Raw genomic sequence first — 12,696 nt, forward strand, 5'->3', positions numbered from 1 at the left:
TGTAGCACATGCTCACAGGGGCAATTCAGAGTGCTTCACATAAATAAAAGTAACAGAAGCATTAATATATAACTATAATTAAAAGAAGGTGCAAAGTACATTAAATTGTAATTAAAAACAGAATAATATAATTATAAGTCAAGTAGTATGAAAAAAACTCCACCATGGAATTACTGTCACTGATGCGTAACCGTATACTCAGAGTTTTATTGTTGTAGCAGGCTCAGGAGCAGTAAATGTTAAGCACTTAATATGCTGTTAGTGTAATCAGATAATCATATATCTGCTACTGGATTACATCATTACATTCCACCACTGAGTACAGAGAGAAGTCTTCCCCTCTCTAGATCAAGGGTGTCAAACACATGCCAGAAGCCGCCTGCCAAATGATCAAATCCGGCCCACTAAAAGACTGCACAGTTAACATTGATGCAGTTGTGAAAGCAAAGAGGTGTCAGGATTCAAGAGCAAGTTAAACAGCGGGTAACAAACTTCATGTTAAAATTCTTCTTCAGAGGCTTTTCCATCCCGACCAGAATACAGTTCTCCGAAAAAACAATGATTTATTAGTGCAAAATATTGTCACTCAGCAGCTTCAGTACAAAACAGTCTGTATCAGACTTCTATCTTAAAACAATATAGGTGGAGCCCCATTGATAAGCCACTGCCAACTTCACATTTGTAAATGGTTTGTAAGGCAGGGGATAACCCGCTTCATCAAACTACTTTAGTTTGCTGTGATGATGTCAGCATTACTACACAGGGGTGGGATATAAGGGAAAATGCACATGTAATGACAGTGAGTAGTGGACTGACTGAATGTGGAAAAGCTGAGTCATACTGCTGAAATTGCATTTATTTTTCTTAACACATCTCAGGCTGTTCAGCGTCTGTTTTGTGAATGGATGAATGTTTTCAGAATGTACTTCTTTACACTAAGAGAAAAGGAGAACTTTGGAGGTGTTGTTATTTCTAGGTTGTTATGCAGTAAGCCGGGTTGGGGGGGGGGGGGGGCATAGTATTGCGATATTTTGTGTGGCAACATCGTATCGTCACACAGTGCCAAGTATTGGCTACTTTAGGTAGCCTACAATAGCTTTCTCAGTCCAATAGATTCATTGTGCTACAACAAAAAATGGCTGAAGTGAGCTGAACAGACTGAAAAATTTATCGTATTAGGTCCTGTTTATACGACAGTTATTTCAACCTAAAACGGTGAACTTAAAGGAAATGGCCACTTTAGAATGAAAATACAAACAGTACTTACTGACCCTCATGCCGACAAGAAATCCAGGGTAGTTTTTTAATCCACAAAAGTCGTTCGGGGTATCGGAGGATAACAGCTAGCTGGAATAACAGAAGTGCCTTCGAGAACTAGCACCACCACCAGCCATCAGCTAGTCTCGCGCGAGTTGCCATGTAAACACAGCACTCCTGCAGGGCAGGCTAACTGACCACGGTGAGAAATTATCCTGTGAAAGTGGAGTAAATTACGTCTTTTCAAGTCAATTTTGCATGCCGCGGCTTCAGGGCACTTGGATTACGACAGACGAACCGTTCTGACGTTTTTGAAATGCAGTTTGAGTTTTATTACATTTTTTGGATTTTTGTGAATTAAAAAACTACACTGGAATTCTAGTCGGCATGAGGGTCAGTAAGTACTGTCTGTATTTTCATTCTAAAGTGGTCATTTCCTTTAAGTTGCGTTTTGGCTGATTGTTTACACGACAGCAGCATTTTGGGTGCCTGAAAATGCAACGTTTTGAAAACACATTCCAGAGTGCAATTTTTTGTAAACAGCACCATCTCCATTGCCATGTAAACTTCCAATATGCAGTTACTCTGAGACTTTTCGCACATATGCGCATTAGGGTTCCAGTCACTAGGCATGCGCGAGGAAGTCGACCATCACAACAACAATGGCGGACTCCTGAGCTCTGTTTGTGCTGCTCATCCTATTGAATTTATTAACGCTTCTCCAGTGAAGTGTAGATTTACTGTAGCAACTCCACCTCGTCGTCCATCCAGACATACATTTGTGCGGTTGCCATTTTGTGTGTTTATACATCACCGCTCTGTAGAAGGAAGCACATGTTGTTTCATTACAAAGTCACACCGCCAACTACTGGCCTGGCATGTATACTACAGCGTTTTTGGTCATTTTTGCAGATCCATGTGCACAGTGATTGTTCAAGACATTGTCATCTGAACTTTTTTCAAAACGAAAATGAGAAACGATTCCCTTTTCAGCAGATTGTTTTCGTGTAAACATAGCCTTAGATTAAACAGATGTTGACAAAATTTGCTTTTGGGACATCATTTACAGTTGAAAAAGGTAATATATCCCAATATATTTTATCGCAATAATATTGTATAATGATTCAAGTATCGCGATAATATTGTATCGTGGACCCTCTGGTGATTCCCACCCGTATTATGCAGTGGTTTTACTGGTTTGGCTCACTTGAGATCAAATGTACGTGGCCCATGAACTACAATGAGTTGACACCCCTGCTCGAGTCATAACCAATATACAAAGATAATTGTGCGTTGCAGTAGCTCAGGTATTAATAAATGAGGTAAAAGACTCTGTTTTCCTCAGGCTACAGTTTACTGAACACACACTTTAAAAAAAGTAGAAATTTAAGGTATTCATTTCCAAACAGTAATTGCATGCCTTTTCACAAACCCTATCTCACATAATTGCATGAGATTATATGGTATTGCATGCCATTACCTCACATTAAACTTCTGATTATTACAGCCTGTAAATGTGAGGGAACTCAGCAGCAACATGTGGGGTCAATTATTTGATTCAATCGACATTTTTATCTCAACAATGAAGGCAAGATAGTTGCAAAAATTCTACTACTCTGTGTAACCCATTGTTTTTCTTGTAATCATTCACACAGGAGAAATGAAAGATAAAGCTAACACAGCGGTTGTTTGTCTTGTTGCACTTCAACACCAGTTAAGGTCACTGAGCTGAGATAGCAGATGCTGCAGGTGATCACACATAACTTGTATATGTATTCATAACATTCATAACACTATTTTAATACCGGAGGAACTGGCACATTCTTTTTTTATTTTCTCTGTACGTGTGAAAAAGAGATCTTAATCTCGATGAGCCCGAGTAACGGATATGAAGTCAAGTGCCTAAAATAAACTGAAATAAACAGTAACTGGACCGAGAGTAAACAGCAGTAGAAAGACATGATCGGTCACAATTTATGCTGTTTAATTTTACAGCCTTTTCGACTCCTCTTCAGCAATAACGCATTCATTCATTTCTGAAGAACACAAGATGAATCTCTGATGAATTTCCTTTGACATTCTTCGACACTGACAATGCGTCTTTGACAGTGTTTATCTGTCTGTGTCTTCAGCAGTCACAATATTGACAATGTTGCATTGTGTAAAAAATCTAATAAAGCCAGTACACAAAGAACTCCTCTCTCTGCGCACAATATGGTTTGTGTAGCGTAGTGCCTGCTTTAAACAATGATCTTGACAAAGACTTTTAAGTTTAATGACATTTTCAAGTGACCACAAATGCAGCAAACAAGATCAGTTTCAGTGAAAGCAGACCCTTTAAAGAGGCTTGTTGTTTATCCAAATCAGTGTTTTGTTTACATTTACTGCAGTCTTTACTTTCTTTCAGAGCAGGTGATGAATAAACCCCACAGACTCCAGCATTTCCAAAATGTGCCACACACACACACACACAGTTACAGAATTATTGAAGCTATTGGTCACACTTTACAGGACTTTAAAAATTAAATTTGGCGTGGTCACCTGTGGTAAACATAGGAAACATAAAAGATAAGAAAAGAAAAAAAAGGGCAGCAAATATTGAGTTCTCAAATATGTTTTGGAATAAAACCCTATTGTATCTCATGTTCTCACAAATTATCGTGATGACTCATACAAACAGGCTGTGTGCCAAATACACTGCGTGCATTGTCTGAATTCAGTGAAGAATTTCAGTTGATAATTGTGACATTTCGCAAGTATAATACACGGGTTTTCTCCCTTTTGACCCAACGTAACCTTTATCAGCTATTTTCAAAACTACTGAAAATTCCTGTGGGTTAAACACTCTATTGAAATGTGTTCAGATAGTCCCTTGTGTCTGATTAAACCTGCGTTACACAACCAAATGTGCAACTCCCACCCATCTGGCTCTCATGCCAATAATAGGCAGTTGCTAAACGAACTCTGATAGAATTTAAATAATCATTATATCCAGGTGCGGTGTCATTTCTGTTCAAACGTATCACAAGTTACAGTTTTGCTCAGGCCAGTGCCATGTGACTTCCCTTATCCTGCGGGAGACATTAATCATACACACACGCAGTCACATGTACACAAACAACCAAAGCAGGCATACGCACACACATTCAACCGTCCATCCCCATCTAATCCTCTGATTTTCCTCTCCTCTACAGTCTGAGCTGCCCTGTTTTCATTGTAGTCATAGGCCGTGAGTCATCGAGCGTCTGAGCCAAGCTATTTGCGCTGGTTCACACTGGCTGACACACCTAGGACCAGGAAACACACCCATTCCCACATATCCTTGTATTCAACTAAAGTGACCTGCCACAAAGCAGTGACAGTCAGAGGGGATTCAGTTTTTAAAAACATGCACTGCATGTGCAAAATATTCTGACCCTTTTTAGCTGTTTAGTTTTATCCCTGTTGCACAATCTGTGTTTTAGTCATCTCAGAGTTCTCTCTCTTTCTCCAACTCTTCTCCTTATCTTCATCTGCTTATCTTGATCTTAAACTCAGCGCGGTGAATTGATTCAGATTTTATACAGGCGAATCAATAAGTAATCAAGGCGTTTATCTGGAGTCACCTCATCAGTGTAAGAATGAGCTCTTAAGTAACATTAAAAGTCAATAATGGTTATCCTACGTTGTAAAGAACGCACACAGCATTTCCAGTGTTTACTGTGGGATTGTTAAGTGACCTTAAACACTCGAAACCTGCAGAAAAGTTGTTGAGCAGCACACAGTTCAGACAGGCCTCTCACTGTTTACATGTGCACACATCTTAGGAGTTGTCTGTCTGGAAGCATCAATTGCTGTAAGCTGAAACTGTTCTTCAAAGGCAACAACAGCCACACCTCAGTGGCAAAAAGTCAAACATGCATGAAGCTGAGCAAATAGGCACAGTAGCAGGGAACTTTGTGTGAAGAGGATAATAATCCTTTTCACCAATAAAGCAACATGGCTGAAAAGCACCAGAGGGTTTTTTATAAAGACAACGTGTGGACAATATAAATGATGTCTGCAGTCAATAAATGATGTATGCATGTTGTTTACCCAGTCAGTATGCTTGCAGAAGTTTCTGAGCTTGTATCTGTTTTAAGTTATTTTACTATGCTTTAGACTTGTTTATTCAGTTGAGGTCCAGGGAGCAAAGCAATACCACACTTCATACAGAGTTCTTTAGGATCTCTGCTTATCTTGCACATAGTTGGGATAACTCCTTCACTTTTACCTCAGCATGCACACAACTACAGATACACACATGTACCCATGCAAACAATGGGTCTTCTTCTTTTTGTGGGAGAACTGCACCCTGTTTTTGAGAGAAAACAAAATCAGAGCTGTCTTGGCTCATGGTGGTGTTATGTGGTAATATTAATTTCACATGTACAAGTGTGTGTGTGTTTGTGCACCACTCCCTGTTCGATCCCTACAAAGCCACGCAGTAACTTCCTCTGTGTTTGCTCTACTCTTCACATGTTTGCTATTTCACCTCGCTAAGCACAAATGTGACATATGAACAAGGAGGTGGGGGGTGTTTCAAGGATACTGAACATTGGTGGGAGAGGTGAACAAGCACAGGCGACATCCGGTTTGCAGAACTGTTGCAGTGTACATGAAAAGATTATAGAGTAACTAATCTGATTCAATCAGTAGAAATAATGATTTGTTTACTGTGTATTATCCACATATTGAGGTCAAAACAGTTAAGGTAATTGATAAATGGTTTTAATAGATAGCTTTAAGATCAACTACTTAGGTAAAAGTAACGAATCAACTGTAACTAAATGTAATGGAAACATTTTAAGTAGATAATAATAATGGATAAATGTTTGAAACAGTGTTAGCTAACAGTAAGGTCGAAGCAGTTAGCTAAAAGTAATGGATAAATAGTTGAAACAGCTAAAAGTGATAGGTAAATAGTTGAAATATCTAGCTTATCAATGATGAATGGTCAAAATGATTAGCTACAAGCAATGGATGAATGTTTGAAACACTGTTAGCTAACAGTATGGTTGGAAAAAGTTAAAAGTAGTAGATAAATAGTTAAAACAGCAAAAAGTAATAGGTAAATGGTTGAGCTAGCTCAATTAGTGGATGAATGGTTAACAGAGTTAACAATGATGGATAAATATTTGAAACAGTTAGCGAAAAGTAATGGATACATGGCTGAAACAATGTTAGCTAACACTAAGGTTAAAAATGTTAGCTAAAAGTAGTGGATAGACAGTTAAAACAGATGAAAGTAATAGATAAATGGTTGAAATAGCTTGTCAATGGTGAATGTTTAAATGATTAGCTAAAAGTAATGGATAAATGGTTGAAATAGATAGCTCAATTAATGGATGAATGGTTGAAACAGTGTTAGCTAACAGTAAGGTTAAAAAAAGTTAGCTAAAGGTAATGGATGAATAGTTGAAACAGCTAAAGTAATAGGTAAATGGTTGAAATAGCTATCTTATCAGTGTTGATTATGATTAGCTAAAAGTAATGGATAATCATTTATCCATTACTTTTAGCTAATCATAATCATAGCTAATTTTAGCTAGCTAACAGTAAGGTTGAAACCGTTAACAAAAAATAAAGGATAAATGGTTGAAACAGTGTTAGCTAAGAATAAGGTTGAAACAGTTAGTTAAAAGTAATGTACTGGATGTAACAGTGTTAGCTAACAGTAAGGTTGAAATAGGTAGCTATATAGCTATCTTAATCAATAATGAATAGTTAAAATGCTTAGCTAAAAGTAATGGATACATGGTTGGAAATGAACAGCTAAGAGTGATGAAGTAATTGAAACAGTGCTAGCTAACACTAAGGTTGAAACAGTTAGCTAAAAGTAATAGATAAATGGTTGAAACAGTGTTAGCTAACAGTTTGATTGAAAACGTTAAAAAGTAATAGGTAACTGGTTGAAATAGCTAGCTTATTAATGATAAATAGAATGATCGGCTGAAAGCGCTGGATGAATGTTTGAAACACTGTTAGCTAACAGTAAGGCTGGAAAAAGTTAGCAAAAAGTAGTGGATAAATAGTTAAAAACAGCAAAAAGTAATAGGTAAATGGTTGAAATAGCTAGTCATCAATGATGAGTGGTTAAAATGATTAGCTAAAAGCAATGGATAAATAGTTGAAACAGTGTTAGCTAACAATAAGATTGAAACAGCTAAAAGTAGTGGATAAATAGTTAAAACAGCAAAAAGTAATAGATAAATGGTTGAAATAGCTAGCTCAATTAGTGGATGAATGGTTAACAGAGTTAGCTAACAGTGATGGATAAATATTTGAAACAGCGAAAAGTAATGGATACATGGCTGAAACAATGTTAGCTAACAGTAAGGTTAAAAGAGTTAGATAAAAGTAGTGGATAAATAGTTAAAACAGCAAAAATGCTAGCTTATCAATGATGACTGGTTAAAATTATTAGCTCAAAGTAATGGATAAATAGTTGAAATAGCTAGCTCAATTACTGGATGAATAACTAACAGTGTTAGCTAAGAGTAAGGTTGAAACAGTGTTAGCTAACAGTAAGGTTGAAGCAGCAAGATAAAAGTATTGTATAAATGGTTGAAATAGGTAGCTTAATCAATAATGAATAGTTAAAATGATCAGCTAAAAGTAATGGATAATGGTTGAAACAGTGTTAGCTTGGCATAAGGTTGAATCAGTTAGCTAAAAGTAATGGATAAATGGTTAAAATAGCTAGCTTAATCAATGATGAATAGTTGAAATGATTAGCTAAAAGGCATAGATAAATGGTTGAGATAGCTAACTTAATCAATGATGAATGGTTAATATGATTAGCTAAAAGTAATAGTAAATGGTTGAAATAGCTAACTTTATCATTGATGAATGGTTAAAATTATAAGCTAAAAGTAATGGATAAATTTGAAATAGCTGGTAATGAATACATGGTTGCAACATATGGAGTGTGTTTAGGACTGTAACTAAATGTAGATCATCATCTTACTAATGATGAAAACTCTGTGTGTGGGTGTGTCTGTTCCACGTTTTTCTCCTCACTGACTTGGTCAATCCATGTGAAATTTGGCACAGTGGTAGAGGGTCATGGGAGGATGCGAATGAAGCAATATTACATCAGTTGGCCAAAGGGGGGCGCTATAGCAAGCTGTCATGTCATGACATGAAACTTTGCACAGAGATGCCTCTCCTCAAGAACCCATAACTTCTGGTTATAAAGATTTTCCACCATTTTGAATTTTTTGAAAAACACTTAAAATCGATCTCTTCCTAAGAAGTTTGACCGATCTGCATGAAACTCGGTGAACATAATCTAGGGACCAATATCTAAAGTTCCCTCTTAGCAAAAGTTGGAAAACTTACTAAAACTGAGCTTCTATAAGGCAATGAATATTGCAAAGGGCGTGGCTCATCACATAAAGGTGTATAATATCTCAAGGGTTTCACCATTCACCACGCAACTTTGTAGGCATATGACCACACATAATCTGAGGGGACTCCTCCATTAATGACCTGATCAAACAAAATGGGGGCACTAGAGAGCTAATTTCTTGTCTAGGCCTAACCGCCATATCGATTTTTACTAAACTTGGTGGATATGTAGAACAGGATGCCTCAAGGTGACTGGAGAAATTTAACTCTAATTGGCAACTGGGTGGCGCTATAACAACAGAAAAATGCTTAAAAATGGCTAAAATGTGACCGATCGCTGTGGCTCCCCCTGTGGCCGATTGTTTTGGTTTTTTCTAATTTTTGGTACGACTAAGTCATGGTATGGTATGCTGTACATAATCACGGAAACTGTCAGTGTGTCATTCCGTCAGTCAGTCATTCTGTCTGTCCCACGTTTTTCTACTCACTGACATGGTCAATCTATGTGACACTGCACATAGGCATTGAGGATTGGCATAGGTAGAAGGTGACAAAGCTACCAGTGGGTATTGACTAGTTTGTAAATTCATTTCAATTTTATCATACTTAGATTTATCCATAGTGTAACTTGCTGCAGTTAAATAAATACATCTGTCAACTCCATCCATCAAAAGCCAACGGGTAGGTTAAAACCTCTGATTGGCTATACCATTCCAGGTACAGGTTTTATTAATAATTACATACCACATACCAAGATGGCACCTATTCATTCCAATGGAGTTGCTCACCTTGCACATACGCCAAAAAAAATTCTAGCTTCTGAGCTTACTTAAGCGGTATGCTGCCCACTGATAATGTACTGTAGTGTTTCACTCACTGGCCCCGCCCATGAGTTCCCACTCGGCTCATCGACTTAGACATTATGATGACGTTACAGATTTTTAAATCGCCTTTCTCTGCTCAAGGATTGTCTCACAAATATAAAACCACCATGGCTCAAAAATTCAAATAGTAAAAAATATTTATATTTGACTGCAGTTCATGGTGTCCTGTCAAAAGTTTTACAGTCTATGGGGAAAGTGCTTTCTGGGCCTTTGGGGAATTTTTTGCTGCAATACATCAAGAGGCCACTGGTGTAAAATTTGCTGCAAGGGTGAATGGCTTTCCTGGGGGCCTGGTTCCAGGCATCTGGCAGCATTAAACTCTAACATTAGCTATGAAGTAGACAGGCTCAGGAGGAGTGTGAGCTAATGTTAGCACCTACAATGAATTGCTAGGTAAGATTAGCCAGCCGACCAGTCACTTTCATACTGTGTTCCCATTATGAGTGACAACTCAACAGGATGACCAGCTACATTATCGTCATGTCGCTGTTGAAGTGTTGACGCAAGCTTAACTTTGATTTATAGTGTTTTACGCCCGTCCGTACTGACAAGAGTCAAGCATCAGTTTGTAGCCTCCTGTCACTGGCATCTACTGAATCTATACATCTATTTTGACATTCATATTAATAAGTCAAATTTGTTCGTCTCAACGGGTAAAAGTATATTGTCTTCACGCGTCAAATGTGCATTAAGATGATAGAAAATGCCCTGTTATTAAGTACATTTCTGATTTCTCAAGACCTTTAGAATTGGGTGCAACCATTTCACCAGTTTCTATCAATGGATAAAATTGTATTTGGTATACATTGTATTTGCATAAGTGTCCATGGCAGAATTAAATTAGAGCACATTTGGCACAGTGTTTGGTCATCTATTCTGAGTGTGTTGCCAATTCACCTTAATTCTTTCATATCATATAAAATAAATGCCTTACGTTATTTGTTCTACTATGACTTAATATTACTGATTATTGGGTTCTGCTGCTGAATTTGGCATCATGTTTCAGTTGATGGTGTTTGCCTCATGTGTTACTGTCTGTTCATGAGTGGTAAGAATCTTTTAGGAGCAGACGTTTACCGTAAGCTTGCTTGGGCTCTGTTAAATTAAACAATATGCTAATGGAGCAAGGCAACCTAATCGCTAACATGCTTAGTTAAAAAGGAAAACAACAACGCTTTGAGATGGCTGTCAGAAATGACAGAGGTATGATCACGTTATACCGCCTGAGACGTAACAGGTGGTGTGTTCCACATGTTTTATTTCCTAATCACTCTAGAAAAGAGGATAAGAGTACCGTTAGCGTACTTTTCCGTACTGTTACAATAGGAAAACAGTAAAAAAAAAAAAAAGTGAGCTGCTGGCTGCCGAGTCGCTCTCCTCCTGGGCCTGTCTACTTAGTAATGACGATAGTTAGCATCATAGTTAAGCTAACGTTAGCGATAAACAAACACCTGGAATGCCTGCAGGGATATAGCCAATCAGATGTTTTAACCCGCTCCCTGTCTTTTGATGGATGAATTTGGCAGATGTTAGTGCTGCAGCAAGTTAAACTTTGGAAAAATGAACATTTATATAAATACAAATATAAATAAAATTAGAAATAGATAATAAACAAATGTATGAATAAATAAATAAGTTAATAGATTATTAGTATAGAAATGAATAAATAAAGAAACAAATAAATATATAAATACACAAATAAATTGAACATTTATATATTTAATGTCTCAATTAATTAGTAATTTATTTATGGTTACAATCAAGTATTGCATTGCGTAATTATTTATTTCTTCATTTATTTAAGCATTTTATTATATAATTATATATTTATTCATTTATTTAAGTGTTTGTATTATATTATTTAATTATTTATTTAAGCATTTCTAATTATTTCTGTATTTATATATTTAGCTACAGCCCTTAAAACCCTCCCTAGAAACACAAGGTAAAAGCAATGGATAAATGTTTAACATATTTAGCTAAAAGTAATGTTAATGGAGAAATGGTTGAAATAGCTGGTTTAATGGATGGATACATGATTGAAATGCCAAGGTAAAGTAACTCCCAAGTGGTAGTAGGATAAAGGCAAACCTGAACAGATATAAAGATTGATAGGTCACTTGTATGAAAAAAACTACAGTATCCACTCATCTAACAACGTTTAAACAACACACTGTTTAAAATCAATCAGTGAACACGGCTGATAATGCTGATAACGATTTACTTGAGTTCATCTGCTAGAGCTGTGGGGGAACTTGAGAAACTTCCTTGAGAGAACTTGAGAGAATTTCTATCTTAAAAATACTGGTGCAGTTACAGGGTTTTATCAGGCATTTTCATCTGAGCCTGTAAGGTCTCATGTGCTGACCTTAATATTACCCGTAGTCCCATGCTGAATTTGTCTGAGGCACCACCCAATATGACTCAAAGGCTCATGTCATTTCTTCTTTTACCTCTCCACCACACTGAAATGCATGCACAAATTCAACTGCGTTGTTGTTTAACCCGTGTGATCACTTGCGATGTTTTCTCAAATAAAAGTCACAAAGTGTGGGAAAAATATTTTCTAATATTGGAGGGAGTTAAATGGCGCTCTGTTGACTTTGGCTGGCCCTGCATTAGAGCTTGTAGAGACAAAGCCTGTGTCTCTGCGCAGACTGAAACGGGTGTAGCAAGCCTTGTGAGAGGAAGACTGAAACACCATACAGCAGGCCTACATTATGGCTGTAAGAGGAACAGCACCAAGGCTATGACTATGATGTTTCACTCTTAAAAAAGAAATCTTTCATGTGACACTAGCTATTACAAAATTATGCAGGGAAAAGAGCGTGGTCTTTATACTGGCAGTGACTTTACTATTATAATTGCCATAATATCCGCATATGAAATGGCAGAATAAAGCTTTCAAAATCTTCCATATAGATATTATAAAATCCAAAACAGAAATAAAGTTATTAAACATAAAACATGCAGCTATGAGTGCAGTTCAGTGAGACTTGGTTTAGGGTGGGCATTGTTAAAACAATAACCTTTAGAGAATCCTGTCTTGTAAATACAAGCTTTGTAAGTAAAGGACTCACTCCTTAGTCATTATGCTAATGATAACTTTGTGTGCTTTTGTGTGCAGTAATTTAAATGCTGTAATAACATGTTTATGCCAATGCCCATCATATGATACCCACAT

Source organism: Epinephelus lanceolatus, chromosome 7, assembly GCF_041903045.1.
Source record: "Epinephelus lanceolatus isolate andai-2023 chromosome 7, ASM4190304v1, whole genome shotgun sequence".
Lineage (NCBI taxonomy): Eukaryota > Metazoa > Chordata > Actinopteri > Perciformes > Serranidae > Epinephelus > Epinephelus lanceolatus.